This window comes from Pseudophryne corroboree, unplaced genomic scaffold (assembly GCF_028390025.1).
Source record: "Pseudophryne corroboree isolate aPseCor3 unplaced genomic scaffold, aPseCor3.hap2 scaffold_510, whole genome shotgun sequence".
Taxonomy (NCBI): Eukaryota; Metazoa; Chordata; class Amphibia; order Anura; family Myobatrachidae; genus Pseudophryne; species Pseudophryne corroboree.
In genome coordinates this window covers 159,858-177,744 of record NW_026970115.1, presented here as the reverse complement: position 1 = coordinate 177,744, position 17,887 = coordinate 159,858, and positions in this window count along the sequence as shown.

Genomic DNA, 17,887 nt, shown 5'->3' with positions numbered 1-17,887 from the left:
ATGGATAACCTAGACAAGGATACTATTTTATTGACCCTGGGGCATATAAGAGATGCTGTCCTATATATGTGTGTATGCAAACTACAGGTGGTGCTGCAGGGCCCACACCCTTTTACTTGTCTTGTAGAGCAGCTCTGAAGCTGTTACAGTGCCCAGCTGCTGCAAGAAATCAGCTTGAATGCTTCAGGGGCTTGGGCATGGCCAACATGAGCCCCACACCGAAGGAGGGTGGGGGTGTTTAATGCAAACTTGGGGTTATCCAAGCGCCGCAAAAGGCCGCCATGCCCTGCATGCCCCTTTTCTCTTTTCATATACAGATGAGGGTTCCAGCCAACTTTGGCCCACTGCTTGGATGACATCACCGTATGCAAATCCGTCTGCTGCAGACCTTCCCCCAGGAATGCTTGCAATAGTTGTTGCATATGGTTTAATGTCTGAGGGTGCTTCAGTATTAGGCAGCCTTCCGCCCTCCCATGTTCATCTGAAAAGATGTGGTCTCCCTGCAGTTGTTGTCCCCAGACGAGAGTTCCCTTGTGCTTCCTCAGTTAAATCTCCTTAACTTGACGGGGGTGTGCCCGAGCAGCCGCCCTCCCCAGCCCTATCCCAACACATACTTATCTTGCATATGAGATCTCTTGATCATGAAGATAGTTCTCACAGGTTGAGGTTCATCCTGGCCCCGCTCCCCGCTGGAGATCGCTGATGGGGACAGCAGCGGGGCTTCAGCAGAAGGGTGAGTATGTGTGGCCAGAGACCTCCCTTCCCATGTGCAGGCCTGCAGAGTCTGCCGCGCAGGATGGGGCATGTGGCACTCTCCCTCCCAGGGGCTCTTCCAGATGTAGCTCCTCAGCAGTATTTTTCCCGGGCTGCGCGGCGCTCTCCCCGACTGGCATCCGCCCTGGAACACTGCCTTCCTCAACGCAACATCAGCAGGGGGCCCTGGCCTCATCACCATCCCAGGTCTTTCTCATGTATGTATCATGTATGTGTGTGTGATATATGTATGAATCATATATGTTTGTGATATATATATATATTCCATAGACAAAAAACCTTACGGTTTCACATGTCCCATTAAGGCTTCTTAGACATGATCGAAATTTCAGAAACCTGTTGTAACTCTTCCACTCAAACTCCAAAAAGCAATGAAATTCCGATCATTAAGGCTGACGCCTTAATGGACGTGTTCCTTGCGCAATACAGATATGGTATGCCATCACAGCCTGTGGGTAAGTGCAGATTCAGCACTCTCACAGAGTGAGATTGCTGTCACTCACACAATGGTGGAGCTGCTAATTCACAGATTTGTGTGCTCATTGGAATACACACATGCAGTCTATGCAACTGAAGGTCTGAGCAGTTTTGTGGTGCTCCCATCCCACACAGTGCCCACAACCATCCCATTCAGTCAACACAACAAAGCCACCTTGTTACAACATCCTTCTAACTCCATACATCCATCTCACTTAGTATACACATTTAGCTCCCTCAAACATCTTGGTTAATTGCTAAACTATAATACCCCATCTACGGTCTATGCATCTACACTTACTTCCCCTATACACCCCCATGCTGCCCGGTCTTCCCCAATCCCTACTGCTGTGTTCTCCCATCTGTGCTAGTCTGTACTAACTTATCTGTACCATCTGTCTTTCCCCACCTGTGCATTGTCTGTACCACCGTTTCCTTCTCTCTGTGCTGCTCAGTGTTTCCTTCTTCAACGTCACTCTGCCTCCTCCAGTACATGGCACACTGTCTTCTCTCCCATCTGCACCAGTTTTCTACCCATCCATGCCAGTGTTTTCAACCCATCTGCACCATTTCCCCCATCTGCACCGCTCTGTCTCCCTTCCCATACTTGCTGCTTAATCTACCCCCGATCCACACCACTCTTACCCTATTCATGTAGCTGACATCCTGAAGGTAAATTTAGTGGATCCTGCGCTCTTGGCAGGGGGATAACCGCCACAGCCCACCCCCCAGTGGTCCGGAAACGCCTCCGTTGTGCAGACCATGCCCTGCCAATGGCATTCTAACGCTGTTTGCACGCCCCCCTCCTTCCCCGCAACCACCTCTGCCTATCAATCAGGCAGGGTGATAGCATCTCACTGGGCTCCTGGGGTACGCACGCGCAGTGCGGCCATTGCACGTGCGCACCTCACAAACTAATTCAGACTGCAATCGCTGCTGCTGCTGCGGTCTGAATTACCCCGTGTTTCTCTGTCCCCCCCATTAGTGCTGCTTAGTGTTCCCTCTCATCCACACACTTCTGTTCCCCCCATCCACACCGCTCTCCTCCCTCCAATCAACAACACTCTTACCTCATCTGAGCAGCTTTGTCTTCGCTTAGACCTTCAGTTGCATAGACTGCATGTGTGTATTCCAATGAGCACACAAATCTGTGAATTAGCAGCTCCACCATTGTGTGAGTGACAGCAATCTCACTCTGTGAGAGTGCTGAATCTGCACTTACCCACAGGCTGTGATGGCATACCATATCTGTATTGCGCAAGGAACACGTCCATTAAGGCGTCAGCCTTAATGATCGGAATTTCATTGCTTTTTGGAGTTTGAGTGGAAGAGTTACAACAGGTTTCTGAATTTCGATCATGTCTAAGAAGCCTTAATGGGACATGTGAAACCGTAAGGTTTTTTGTCTATGGAATTTCATCGCTTTTTTTAAATTTATTTTTTTTATTCAGAAATGTAAAATTTCACTGTAAGAATAAACATTTGATTTTTTAAATGTTTAATGAAAATGTTCGTTATAACATCACTGTTCTGTGCAAAATTATTTTATTAACCAAACCAAATTGTTTAAGGTCCGTACACACTTAACGATTTAATGAGCGACGTCGCTCATTTTATCGTTAAGTGTGTATGCAGCCAGCGACAAACGATGCGCGGCCCCGCGGGTCGGCAACAATCTTCGCTGTCGGTAGGGCATGCAGGAAGGATGTGGACTGTCGTCCACGACCTTCATGCAGGGCTGGCAGGGGCGTGACGTCACTGAGCGATATGAGCGGTCATATCGCTCAGTGTGTACAGTCGGCCGCCGGCCCGGGAGGGGAAACATTAGACGATGTAGCTCACAGACCGACATCGTTTAATGTGTACGGGCCTTTAGACTTTGGTCAAAAATATTTGCTGCCTTTGCAGCTGATGCAGGGAGGGGGGTAGGCGGCAGCAGCCTGTAACTGAGACTGGAGGTAGGCGTGAAATGCATTGCTTGTACGTGTGAGTGCGTGGTGTCAGGTGCTGCGCGTGTATATGTGTGTGTGTGTCAGGTGCTGCCTGTGTATGTGTGTGTCAGCTCCTGTGTGTATGTGTGTGTCAGGTGCTGCGTGTATATATGAGTGTGTCTGATGGTGCGTGTGTATGCGTCAGCTGCCGCACGTGTGTGTGTGTGTGTGTGTCAGGTGTTGCGGGTGTATATGTGTGTGAGTATCAGGTGCTCCGCGTGTGTACAAGTGTATGTCTGGTGCTGTGCATGAATACGTATGTCTGTGTCAGGTGATGCGCGTGTACATGAGTGTGCGTCAGGTGCTGCGTGTGTACATGAGTGTGCATTAGGTGCTGCGCGTGTACATGAGTGTGCGTCAGGTGCTGCGTGTGTACATGAGTGTGCGTCAGGTGCTGCGCGTGTACATGTGTGTGCGTCAGGTGCTGCGCGTGTACATGTGTGTGCCTCAGGTGCTGCACGTGTCTATGTGTGTGTGAGTAAGGCACTGCGTGTGTATGTGTGTGTCTGATGGTGTGCGTGTATATGTATGTGTCAGGTGCTGCGTGTAATGCATGTGTCAGGTGCTGCGTGTATATGCATGTGTCAGGTGCTGCGTGTATATGCATGTGTCAGGTGCTGCGTGTATATGCATGTGTCAGGTGCTGCGTGTATATGCATGTGTCAGGTGCTGCATGTTACTTTTATTGCTGTTTATTATTGTGTCTGATGTACGTGTGTGTCAGGTGCCGCACGTGTATATGTGTGTGTGTGTCAGGTGTTGCGCGTGTATGTGTGGGTCAGGTGCTGCATGTTTATTTTATTGTGTCTGATGCTACGTGTGTGTGTGTCAGGTGCCGCACGTGTATGTGTGTGTGTCAGGTGTTGCGCGTGTATGTGTGGGTCAGGTGCTGCATGTTTATTTTATTGTGTCTGATGCTACGTGTGTGTGTGTGTCAGGTGCCGCACGTGTATGTGTGTGTGTCAGGTGTTGCGCGTGTATGTGTGTGTCAGGTGCCGCGCGTGTATGTGTGTGTCAGGTGCCGTTCCCCTTCTTCCCATCCCAGCTCTCTCTGTAGAATACAGCTCTGCACCCAGAGAGAGGGAAAGACTAGGGGGCTGATCACTGCACTGCTCACTTTTTGGTCATGAGTTCGGCCTCCTGTTTCTTCCAGTGCTGTGTTCCTGCAGCCTAGCCCTCCCTGTTATGCCAGAGAATCAGCCCTTCCTTCCCCTGACAGAGAGAGAGAGCCCGAGGCAGAGACACTCTTCCCGTAGCTGGCCTACCCCCCAGTACTTCAGCACTGGCCATGCGGCAGTCAACAAAGGAGACCAGCAGGGGTTCTGGCAGCATCAGCTGTGGCAGCAGCTGGATCGGGGAGGCCTGCAGTGTCTGAGGTGGGCAACACTTCCTCCGCCGCTGTCACCTTCCCCTGCCGGAGAGAAAGCCAGAGACATACCCTTCCCGCAGCTGGGATACCCCTAGTACCTCAGCGCTGGACAGGCAGAAGTCTATGGAGGGGACCGGCAGGGGTTTCGGGCCGCAGCAGTAGCAGCGGCCGCAGTCAGATCAGGGAGGCCTGCAGGGTCAGAACTGGGCAGCACTTCCACCAACACTGTCACCTCTGTGCTGGGCATGTACACCAGTCCGTACGGACGGAGGTGTCCACAACAGGCAGCAGTATAATGAGTCAGACAAACTCATTACACGCTGCCCCACTGCTGCGCCCGCATGCCCTCGATGGAGGAAGCCTAGATGCGGTCCCCAGCGGCAGCGAGGGAGAAGGGTGATCACATCACCCTTCAACCCGGCACCTCACAATCAGCTGGGATCTGCAGTAGCTTCATCTCTCTCTTCCTCTCCCTCTCTGACAGCACAGCAGCCCCCTCTGGGTCCCATGTAGCTCTGCCCCCCTGCTCACAGTTCACTCGGCCCTCTCCTGATTAAAAAGAAAATAAGAGCCTGACCTGCTGCTCAGATGCGAGGAGGGGACGGGCGGTAGGTCCTCTGTGAGTACACTACACAGTCAAAATTAACTCTGACTCCTCACAACAGTGTGGACTGCAGGCGACGTCAGATGCCAATTTGGGTGTGCTTGCCGCACTACCTGCCCATCAAGCCCAACGTGGCATTTTGTATTAGGAACCCTATAACAGCATTCCGACATCCCTCCCTATGACGCTGCCATCCATACACTGCCGCTCTCATACATCCGTACACCGCCACTCTCATACATCCGCACACTGCCGCTCTCACACAACTGTACACTGTTGCTCTCATACATCCATACACTGCCGCTCTCATACATCCGTACAACCCCCGCTCTCATACATCCGTACAACCCCGCTCTCATACATCCGTACAACCCCGCACTCTTACAGCCGCACTCTTACAGCCGCACTCTTACAGCCGCACACTGCCGCACTCTTACAGCAGCACACCGCCGCACGCATACAGCCGCACACCATCGCACTCATACAGCCGCACACCGACGCAGTTATACAGCCGTACATTGCCGCTCTCATACATCCGCACACTGCCGCTCTCATACATCCGCACACTGCCGCTCACATCTATACATACATAGCCTCCATACATCTACACATCCAATCCCCGCGCAAGGGAACACTGAAATCACTATCACTTTTCCCCGGGGTGTGACCACAGCCAGCCACTACTCCGGCCACCTTCTTGTGACACCAAAATGCATCTTACCTATCATCAGGGTGGTGCTGCTGCTGGGGGCAGGTTGCTGCCTCAGTCTCCTAGTTGGTGCTGCGATTGGAGGGGGTACTGCTTCCCTGTGCTGCCACTGTCTCCCGGATCATCGTGCCGCTGGCTGAATTGCAGCTTGACGCTACTGCTGCCGGGAGTAACAGCTTCCTGACTGTTGTTGCTGGTGGCTGCCTACTGCTCATTGCCGCCGGAACACTGACCGGCTCGGCAGTGATGCTGGCGGAGGAGTAGTGGCGGTGGGGTGGTGCCTGCTCTCTTCCCTCGAGCATGCCGCAGTGTAAAAAAATAAATAATAGAGAGCATACCAGGGTGAGAGTCTGTATGGATCACAGTGATTACACGGGGCACAGCATAAGGACACCTTGCTGTGAGGGGCTCTGCCCACACAGATTGCTGCACCCTCTCTGATGTCAGCCGCTGCCCTCTCGTTCTCTGGGCGGCCAGTTCCAGTGTGAGGTAGGAGAGGAAGAGAACACACAGGTGTTAGGCGCCGTGGTCCGCGATGTCCTCGCGGCCCGGCGCCTAGCAACTAGGGACGCCGAGCGTGCTAGCCGCCGGCTCCCTAGCAACGCTAGGACGCCGGGCGCGCTGAGCCGCCTGGACCCTAGCAACGGGGACGCCACGGTCCGGACTGCGCTCTCCCCTTGCAGGGTCAATCAAGTGAACTACACACACACACTTGTCTTCTGGTCGTGCAGCAAGGCAGCTGCACGGCATTGTGCTAATCAGGCTCTGACTTCTGATTGAAGGACTCCTGCTAAATACCTTCTCAGTGCTTCACACAGACGCCGGTAATAGCTTCCTGCATGCTGCTTTGGTTTGCTGACGTCTGTTCCAGTTCTGCTGTGTCCGTCATTCCTGTCCTCAGAGTTCCTGAATCTTAGTGTTGTCATCTCTTCCCAAGGAGTCTTCCAGTCCTCATTTACCCGCAACAGTCGCTAGAGGATCTCGTGTGGTTTTCGTGAGTGGCGGCTCTGCCGCGTGCTGCGGCCTAGGCCGCTTTATTTTGTATTCTGTGTTGGTGCATTTGCGGAGGTTTACGCTCCCACACTCCTCTCCGGAACTCGCCGGTGCCGGGTAGAAGAGTGGACAAGTGGGTATTTTGGTTGTCCTTTTCCCTGGCGGTTTTCCGCACATACTCTAGTTTAAAGTTAGTTTTGAGCCCCTGGCTTTGTTGTTTAGTAGAGGGCCCCTTGTTATCACCCTGTCTCGGATTTCTCTTTGTCTCCCATTAAGACCTGAGGGGGCATCGGAGTTGGGCAGACGTAATCCGCCCTTCAAACGCGGCTGCCATGGGCCCAAGCAACCATAGTCTCGCAAGAGATTTCTGACAGCACGGGCGAGACAACGGAGATAGGGCGCCAGGGGCTATTCCCGTTCCCACTCCCTTTCCAAGCATTACGTTCCAGTACTCAGGTCCTTGCTATAAGATATCCCCAGACCAGAGTATTGGAATCATAACAACAGGAGAGCAGCCCTGATATATAACAGAGGTGGAAGTTCTATAGGCAGCAGAGACGGAGACCAGCCAGCCAGTCTCCCAGTGCCCTGATCACTACACGCCGCCAGCACAGCATTACAGGAGGGTCCTATAGTGCTGCCCTGAGCTAACAGGTGTGTGTACCAGTGTGCTGCGCCCTGGTGTCTCTGAGAGGGGTGAGGTCACCGTGCCGCTTTAGTATATGGCTTTTCCTTAGTACTGTAAGTTACAGCCCTGCACTAGTAGTGGCAACTCTGCCCTATGTGAACCTGTGAGGTTATTTTCCTATTTACAGAATAACCGGGGAGAAGGCGGCCATATTGCGGCTCTCAAGAGAAGGCACTCTAGTACACCCCCTGCTGGCGGCCACTGCGCAGGCGCAACAAATTGAAATGCCCGATCTCTATAATGGGGCATATTTCTCTTAATTAAAAAAAACCTGTAACTTTCTGAAAAACCACAACCCCAAAAGGCACTTCACAGGGACATGCTCTATCTAATAAAACAAACCACAAGTCATATATATATAAGATTTTACTCACCGGTAAATCTATTTCTCGTAGTCCGTAGTGGATGCTGGGACTCCGTAAGGACCATGGGGAATAGCGGCTCCGCAGGAGACTTGGCACAACTAAAGAGAGCTTTAGGACTACCTGGTGTGAACTGGCTCCTCCCCCTATGACCCTCCTCCAGACCTCAGTTAGGATACTGTGCCCGGAAGAGCTGACACTAAGGAAGGATTTTGAATCCCGGGTAAGACTCATACCAGCCACACCAATCACACCGTACAACTCGTGATATTATACCCAGTTAACAGTATGACAACAACGGAGCCTCTGCACAGATGGCTCTCAACAATAACCCTTTTGTTAACAATAACTATGTACAAGTACTTGGGATGGGCGCCCAGCATCCACTACGGACTACGAGAAATAGATTTACCGGTGAGTAAAATCTTATTTTCTCTGACGTCCTAAGTGGATGCTGGGACTCCGTAAGGACCATGGGGATTATATCAAAGCTCCCAAACGGGAGGGAGAGTGCGGATGACTCTGCAGCACCGAATGAGCGAACTCCAGGTCCTCCTCAGCCAGGGTGTCAAACTTGTAAAATCTTGCAAATGTGTTTGACCCCGACCAAGTAGCAGCTCGGCAAAGTTGTAAAGCAGAGACCCCTCAGGCAGCCGCCCAAGAAGAGCCCACCTTCCTCGTGGAATGGGCATTTACTGATCTAGAATGCGGCAGTCCCGCCGCAGAATGTGCAAGCTGAATTGTGCTACATATCCAGCGAGCAATAATCTGCTTTGAAGCAGGAGCACCCATCTTGTTTGGTGCGTAGAGGATAAACAGCGAGTCAGTTTTCCTGACTCCAGCCATTCTGGAAACATAAATTTTCAGGGCCCTGACTACATCCAGCAACTTGGAATCCTCCAAGTTCCGAGTAGCCGCAGGCACCACAATAGGTTGGTTCAAATGAAACGCTGAAACCACCTTAGGCAGAAATTGGGGATGAGTCCTCAATTCCGCCCTATCCATATGGAAAATCACATAAGGGCTTTTACATGACAAAGCCGCCAACTCTGACACACGCCTGGCCGAAGCCAGGGCCAATAGCATGACCACTTTCGACGTGAGATATTTTAACTCCACGGTTTTAAGTGGCTCAAACCAATGTGATTTAAGGAAATCCAACACCACGTTGAGATCCCAAGGTGCCACTGGAGGCACAAAAGGAGGCTGAATATGCAGCACTCCTTTAACAAAAGTCTGAACTTCCGGCAGGGAAGCCAGTTCTTTTTGGAAGAAAATCGACAGAGCCGAAATCTGGACCTTAATGGACCCCAATTTGAGGCCCATATTCACCCCTGACTGTAGGAAGTGCAGGAATCGACCCAGTTGAAATTCCTCCGTTGGGGCCTTCCTGTCCTCACACCAAGCAACATATTTTCGCCATATGTGGTGATAATGTTTTGCGGTCACGTCCTTCCTGGCTTTGATCAGCTTAGGAATGACTTCCTCCGGAATGCCCTTTTCCTTCAGGATCCGGTGTTCAACAGCCATGCCGTCAAACACAGCCGCGGTAAGTCTTGGAACAGACAAGGCCCCTGCTGCAGCAGGTCTTGTCTGAGCGGTAGAGGCCATGGGTCCTCCGAAATCATTTCTTGAAGTTCTGGGTACCAAGCTCTTCTTGGCCAATCTGGAATAATGAGTATAGTTCTTACTCTTCTCCTTCTTATTATCCTCAGCACCCTTGGTATGAGAGGAAGAGGAGGAAACACATAAACCGACCGGTACACCCACGGTGTCACTAGAGCGTCCAACGCTATCGCCTGAGGGTCCCTTGACCTGGCGCAATAGTTTTCTAGCTTTTTGTTGAGGCGGGACGCCATCATGTCCACCTGTGGCCATTCCCATCGGTTTGTAATCAGCCGGAAGACTTCTGGATGAAGTCCCCACTCTCCCGGGTGGAGGTCGTATCTGCTGAGGAAGTCTGCTTCCCAGTTGTCCACTCCCGGAATAAACACTGCCGACAGTGCTAACACGTGATTTTCCGCCCATCGGAGAATCTTCGTGGCTTCTGCCATCGCCATCCTGCTTCTCGTGCCGCCTTGTCGGTTTACATGGGCGACCGCCGTGATGTTGTCTGACTGAATCAGTACTGGCTGACTTTGAAGCAGGGGTCTTGCCTGACTTAGGGCATTGTAAATAGCTCTTAGTTCCAGAATATTTATGTGTAGGGACATTTCCTGGCTTGACCATAGTCCCTGGAAATTTCTTCCCTGTGTGACTGCTCCCCAGCCTCGAAGGCTGGCGTCCGTGGTTACCAGGACCCAGTCCTATATGCCGAATCTGCGGCCCTCCAGAAGATGAGCACTCTGCAGCCACCACAGTAGAGACACCCTGGTCCTTGCAGACAGGGTTATCCTCTGATGCATCTGAAGATGCGATCCGGACCACTTGTCCAACAGATCCCACTGAAAGATCCGTGCATGGAACCTTCCGAACGGAATTGCTTCGTAAGAAGCTACCATCTTTCCCAGTACTCGCGTGCAGTGGTGCACCGACACCTGTTTTGGTCTTAGGAGGTCTCTGACTAGCGATGACAACTCCTTGTCCTTCTCCTCCGGGAGAAACACCCTTTTCTGTTCTGTGTCCAGAACCATCCCCAGGAACAATAGACGTGTTGCAGGAACCAGCTGCGACTTTGGAATATTCAGGATCCAGCCGTGCTGTTGTAGCACCTGCCGAGCAAGTGCTACTCCGATCAACAACTGTTCCTTGGACCTCGCCTTTATCAGGAGATCGTCCAAGTACGGGATAATTATAACTCCCTTTTTTCGCAGGAGTATCATCATCTCGGCCATTACCTTGGTAAACACCCTCGGTGCCATGGACAGACCAAACGGCAGCGTCTGGAATTGGTAATGACAGTCCTGTACCACAAATCTGAGGTACTCCTGGTGAGGAGAGTAAATGGGGACATGCAGGTAAGCATCCTTGATGTCCAGTGATACCATGTAATCCCCTTCCTCCAGGCTTGAGATAACCGCCCTGAGCGATTCCATCTTGAACTTGAACCGTTTTATATACGTGTTCAAAGATTTAAAATTTAAAATGGGTCTCACCGAACCGTCCGGTTTCGGTACCACAAACATTGTGGAATAGTAACCCCTTCCTTGTTGAAAGAGGGGTACCTTGACTATCACCTGCTGCAAATACAGCTTGTGAATTTGCCTCTATCACAGCCTCCCTGTCCAAGGGAGATGTTGGCAAGGCAGATTTTAGGAAACGGCGAGGGGGAGACGTCTCGAATTCCAGCTTGAATCCCTGAGACACTACTTGTAGAATCCAGGGATCCACCTGTGAGCAAGCCCACTGATTGCTGAAGCACTTGAGACGGGCCCCCACCACACCTGGCTCCACCAGTGGAGCCCCAGCGTCATGCTGTGGACTTAGCGGAAGCGGGGGAGGACTTTTGTTCCTGGGAACTGGCTGTATATATATATATATATATATGCACACACACTCATGTATATACATGTATACACAAATACACGTATGTACATGTTTATGTATGTATAATACACTGATAGAGTACATTATATTTATGAATTAATTGCTTCCCGATTCTGCAGCAGCATCATCAGCACCATCAGTGTTACTCACAGTCACTTCACACTGACTGCTGCACAACACATCACTTAATTTCCGGGCCGCCCGCCACCTGGTGAAGAGACATGGGAGAGGAAGGACCAGCAGTGCCACGTTGAGCGGAAGTATTGTGAATTAGTTACCCACACACTCCTTGTGACACCTGCTCCCCGTCTGCCCTCCCACCCGCCGCCTGCCATCCGGAACCCGCACTGACAAGTAAGTCTCAGCAGAATGTGTCTGCCGGCGGCTCCCAGTCCCCCCTAGAGGAACACTGCCAGTGGTGTGGCAGCCGCGGCAAACTAGGACTGAGAGACCGCAGCGGGAGGAAAGCACGGGTGGGGGGGAGGAGAGCATAGGCGGACATCACCACGTCACATTGCAAGGTGACACCAGTCCCCCCAGTGAGGCCGCCGACGAATGCACTCAGCATAGTATTAGCAGCAGGCAGAGGGGGGGCGGGCGCAGCGGTGGTGGGAGGTACGGAAATGATCGCACACTCAGCGATCACTGTGCCACAGCAAGCGTGGCGTGCAGCGGTGCTGGACATTAGGGAGTGCCTGTGCGCACCAGGCACCCCCTGTACGCACGCCTATGCGCTACCACCCCCCATATGCCACACTACATCACTATGCTATAGCCCTCCCATATGCTGCACTTCATAGTTACACTATACCCCCCATACAACATACTACATCACCACACTACACTACTCACAATAAAATTAAAATATCCCAGTTCCTCATTCTTAATGAGCTTACGTGAGTTCTCTCCCCAACGGAGCTCCAGACCAAGTAACAATGAAGACACCAGCAGCGTGTAGGGGGCAGGCCTGGTCCACTTGTCAGGAGAGAGCAGTCACTGGAGGGTAAGAAGGGGGCGGGGCCTAGTCCTACAGACGGGAGAGAGCACAGACAGGAGAGAGCAAGGTACAGGGGTAGAAGGGGACGGCTGATGTGAAGAAGGGGGCGGGGCCTATTCTTGCATCCTTTCAAAATTCGACTTTTTAAAATTCGACATTTGACAAATTCGACTTTTCTGCAATGGTACAAATGCGGCAATTCAACAAAAGTATATTCAATTGAAGTTTGTAAATTCGACAACAGTGCTTTTAAACAGTAAATTCGTCATTTTCAATCCGCCACACTTTGCAGGCGGAATCTAATAAAAAAAATTTAAAACATGTTTTTTTTGGGGTAATAGCATATCTATTTATATTAGAAGGGATTAGGTACTTGGTTTGTCTTTTTTGGAGGCACAAGTATTATTTATATATTTTTTAAAAGATTATTATTATTATTTTTTTTTTTTAAATGGAATGTGAAAAACCCGGAAAAGAAAAATTGCGTGGGGTCCCCCCTCCAAAGCATAACCAGCCTCGGGCTCTTCGAGCCGGTCCTGGTTCTAAAAATCCGGGGGAAAAACGGACAGGGGATCCCCCGTATTTTTTAAACCAGCTCCGGGCTCTGCGCCTGGTGCTGGTGCAAAAAATACGGGGGACAAAAAGAGTAGGGTCCCCCATTATTTTTACACCAGCATCGGGCTCCACTAGCTGGACAGATAATGCCACAGCCGGGGGTCACTTTTATACAGTGCCCTGTGGCCGTGGCATTAAATATCCAACTAGTCACCCCTGGCCGGGGTACCCTGGGGGAGTGGGGACCCCTTCAATCAAGGGGTCCCCCCCCCAGCCACCCAAGGGCCAGGGGTGAAGCCCGAGGCTGTCCCCCCCATCCAAGGGCTGCGGATGGGAGGCTGATAGCCTTGAGAAAATTGAAAGAATATTGTTTTTTCCAGTAGTACTACAAGTCCCAGCAAGCCTCCCCCTCAATCTGGTACTTTGAGAACCACAAGTACCAGCATGCGGGAGAAAAACGGGCCCGCTGGTACCTGTAGTTCTACTGGGGAAAAAATACCCAAATAAAAACAGGACACAGACACCGTGAAAGTATAACTTTATTTCACACCTGCCGACACACACATACTTACCTATGTTGACACGAAGCAGTCGGTCCTCTTCTCCAAGTAGAATCCACGGGTACCTGAAAATAAAAGATAATTATACTCACCTGATCCAGGTTCCAGATTAAATCCACGTACTTGGCAAAACAACAAACCGAACACCCGGACCAGACGGACTGAAAGGGGTCCCATGTTTACACATGGGACCCCTTTCCACGAATGCAGACATCCGAATCTCGCGGGAATCCGACAGCGGGATGATGACGTTCGGGCGCGCTCGGGTTAGCCGAGCAAGGCGGGAAGGTTCGAACCTGCCTCGGACCCATGTAAAATGGGTGAAGTTCGGGGGGTCCGGATTCCGACGAACCGAACCCACTCATCACTAGTATGTACGTGTGTGTCAGGTGCCGTGCGCGTACGTACGTACGTGTCAGTGTCAGGTGTCGTGCGTGTACGTGTACGTGTGTGTGTGTCAGGTGGCGCGTACCTACATGTGTGTATGTCAGGTGCTGTGCATGTGTGTACGTACACGCGTGTATGTGTCAGGTGCCGCGCGTGTACGTACGTGTGTGTGTGTGTGCCAGGAGCCACGCGTGTACATGCGTGAGGGTGTCAGGAGCCGCGCGTATACGTACATACGTGTAGGTTTCAGGTGCCGCGCGTATACATACGTGTGTGTGTCAGGAGCCGAGCGTGTACGTACATGTGTGTGTGTCAGGAGCAACGCGCGTGTGTGTCAGGAGCCACACGTGTGCATACGTGTGTGTGTCAGGTGCCACACATGTACGTACGTGTGTGTGTGTGTCAGGTGCCGCGCGTGTACGTGTGTGTGTCAAGTGCCGCGTGTGTACGTACGTATGTGTGTGCCTGGAGCCGCGCGTGTACATACATGTGTGTGTGTGTGTCTCAGGTGCTGTACGTGTATGTGTGTGTCTCAGGTGCTGCACGTGTATATGTGTGTATTTCAGGTGCTGCATTTGTATGCGTCAGCTGCCACGTGGGTGTCAGGTGTTGAGCGTGTATGTGTTTGTGTCAGCTGTCGCATCTGTATGTGTGTGACTGTCAGGTGCTGCACGTGTATGTGTGTGTCAGGTGCTGTTCATGTATGTGGGAGTGGCAGGTGCTGCATGTGTATATATGTGTGAGTGGCAGGTGCTGCGTGTGTATACAAGTGTGTGTGAGGTGCTGCGAGTGTATGTGTGTGTTAGGTGCTCTGAGTGTATATGATTGTGTGTCAGGTGCTGTGCGTGTGTGCGTTAAATGCCACATGTATATATGTGTGTCAGGTGCTGCGTGTGTGTGTGTGTGTGTGTGTGTGTCAGGTGCTGCATGTTTGTATGTGTGTGTGTGTGTGTGTGTCAGGTGCTGCATGTCTGTATGTGTGTGTGTGTCAGGCGCTGCATGTCTGTGTGTGTGTGTGTGTGTGTGTGTGTGTCAGGTGCTGCATGTCTGTATATGTGTGTGGGTGTGTCAGGTGATGCATGTCTGTGTGTGTGGGTGTGTCAGGTGATGCATGTGTGTGTGGGTGTGTCAGGTGCTGCATGTCTGTGTGTGTGTGTGTGTGTGTGTGGGTGTGTGTGTCTGTCAGGTGCTGCATGTGTGTGTCAGGTGCTGCATGTCTGCGTGTGTGTGTGTGTCAGGCGCTGTATGTCTGCGTGTGTGTGTCAGGCGCTGCATATCTGTGTCAGGTGCTGTGTGTGTGTGTGTGTGTGTGTGCGTGTCTGTCAGGTGCTGCGTGTCTGCGTGTGTGTCAGGTGCTGCGTGTCTGCGTGTGTGTCAGGCGCTGCGTGTCTGCGTGTGTGTCAGGCGCTGCGTGTCTGCGTGTGTGTCAGGCGCTGCGTGTCTGCGTGTGTGTCAGGCGCTGCGTGTCTGCGTGTGTGTCAGGCGCTGCATGTCTGTCAGGCGCTGCGTGTCTGCGTGTGTCAGGCGCTGCGTGTGTGTCAGGCGCTGCGTGTGTGTCAGGCGCTGCGTGTCTGCGTGTGTCAGGCGCTTCGTGTCTGCGTGTGTGTCAGGCGCTGCGTGTGCGGCGCGTCAGGCGCCGCCTGTGAGTCAGGCGCCGCGTGTGCGTCAGGCGCCGCATGTCTATGTGCGTCAGGCGCCGCGTGTGAGTGTGTGCGTGTGTGTCAGGTCCGTGTGAGTGTCAGGTGCTGCGTCTGTGTGTGCGTGTGTCAGGTGCTGCGTGTGTGTCAGGTGCTGCGTGTGAGTGTGTGTGCGCGTGTGTCAGGTCCGTGTGAGTGTCAGGTGCTGTGTGTGTGTGTGTCAGGTGCTGTGTGTGTGCGTGTGTGTCAGGTGCTGTGTGTGTGTGTGTGTGTGTGTGTGTCAGGTGCTGTGTGTGTGCGTGTGTGTCAGGCGCTGCATATGCGTATGCGTGTCAGGCGTTGCATGTCTGTGTGTCTCAGGCGCTGCGTGTCTGGTGGGGGTGGCCGGACACACAGCAGAGAGGGGGGGGGTGGCTGGACACACAGCAGAGAGGGGAGGGTGACCGGACACACGGCAGGGAGGGGAGGGGGTAGGGGGTGGCCGAACACAGCGGGAAGAGGGGGGAGTTGCCGAACACACAGCAGGGGAGGGGAGGGGATGGTGGCCAGACAAACAGCAGGGGAGGGGAGGGGAGGGTAGGCCGGACACACAGCAGGTGAGGGGGGGGTGGCTGGACACACAGCAGGTGAGGGGGGGGGGTGGCTGGACACACAGCAGGGGAGGGGAGGGTGGCCGGACAAACAGCAGGGAGGGGGGGGTAGGCCGGACACACAGCAGGGGAGGGGGGGTGGCTGGACACACAGCAGGTGAGGGGGGGGCTGGACACACAGCAGGTGAGGGGGGGGGGCTGGACACACAGCAGGTGAGGGGGGGCTGGACACACAGCAGGTGAGGGGGGGGGGGCTGGACACACAGCAGGTGAGGGGGGGGCTGGACACACAGCAGGTGAGGGGGGGGCTGGACACACAGCAGGTGAGGGGGGGGCTGGACACGCAGCAGGTGAGGGGGGGGGGGCTGGACACGCAGCAGGGGAGGGGGGGTAGGCCGGACAAACAGCAGGGAGGGGGGGGGGGTAGGCCGGACACACAGCAGGGAGGGGCTGGACACACAGCAGGGGGGGGTAGGCTGGACACACAGCAGGTGAGGGGGGGGTGGCTGGACACACAGCAGGGAGGGGGGGGGGTAGGCCGGACACACAGCAGGTGAGGGGGGGGGGCTGGACACACATCAGGTGAGGGGGGGGGGCTGGACACACAGCAGGTGAGGGGGGGGGGTAGGCCGGACACACAGCAGGTGAGGGGGGGTGGCTGGACACACAGCAGGGAGGGAAGGGGGTAGGGGGGTGGCCTTACTATAATAACCGTGTGGGGGAGGAGTCTGCGGCGGTGGGTGAATGAGATGTGGGGGCAGGCTGCTAAGGGTGCAGGGGAGGAGGGGAAGGGAGCCGGATGGATCTGAATGTGAGCCGCACGTAAGGGACCATACTGATCCTCCCCACCTCAGCCCGCTGGTGCTGCTGCTGCCTGACTTCTTCCGTGCAGCACAGCTGTCTTCTCCGGCTGCCGCTCCCGCACCCGCTTCAGGTGTGGGGGTACCACACCGCTCAGTAGGCAAGCGCTGTCAGTCAGGAGTCAGCGCTGCACCGGATGTCTCTTCTGGATGTCCTCTGACTTTCTCCTGCGGCGCAACTCCAGCTATTCCTCCCGCTGCGGCTCCCACTTCGGGTAAGGGGACCATATTGCTCAGTAGTGAGCACTTTCGGTAAGCCTGCGGCTGCTATGCCGCTACCCCTCTCCTCCACAGTCCTAATGGGTCGCTGCAGTCTGTAAGGGACCGCAGGTGCACACACCCAGGAACCGCTGGCTCTCCTCCCGCCGCCAGCAGCTACTTTTATAACCTCAGCCTGCACGAGACCCCTTCCCTCACTCACTCTCGCTCGCTCTCCTGGCGGCCACTGCGCAGCCGCAACAAATTGAAAAGCCCTATCTCTATAATGGGGCATATTTCTCTTAATTAAAAAAACCCTATAACTTTCTGAAAAACCACAACCCCAAAAGGCACTACACTGGGGCATACTCTATCTAGTAAAACAAACCCCAAGTCTTAATTCGTCCTCTATCCGGAGTTATGCCTTCCCAAAAAATATCTAATTCACTCTATAGGAAAACGGTGTCAAAAAGCCACAAAGGAAGTCACAGAAAAAAACTGACAGTTGGAACTTTAGGTTACTCCCAATTCCTCATTTTTTATTATTTTGCCCTGAAATTTGGCATGCAGCACCGGGTGACGATTCTACACGCCCATGCCAAATTTCAGCTCAGTACGTCCAATCAGTTTTGAGGTGTAGCCCCTCAAAC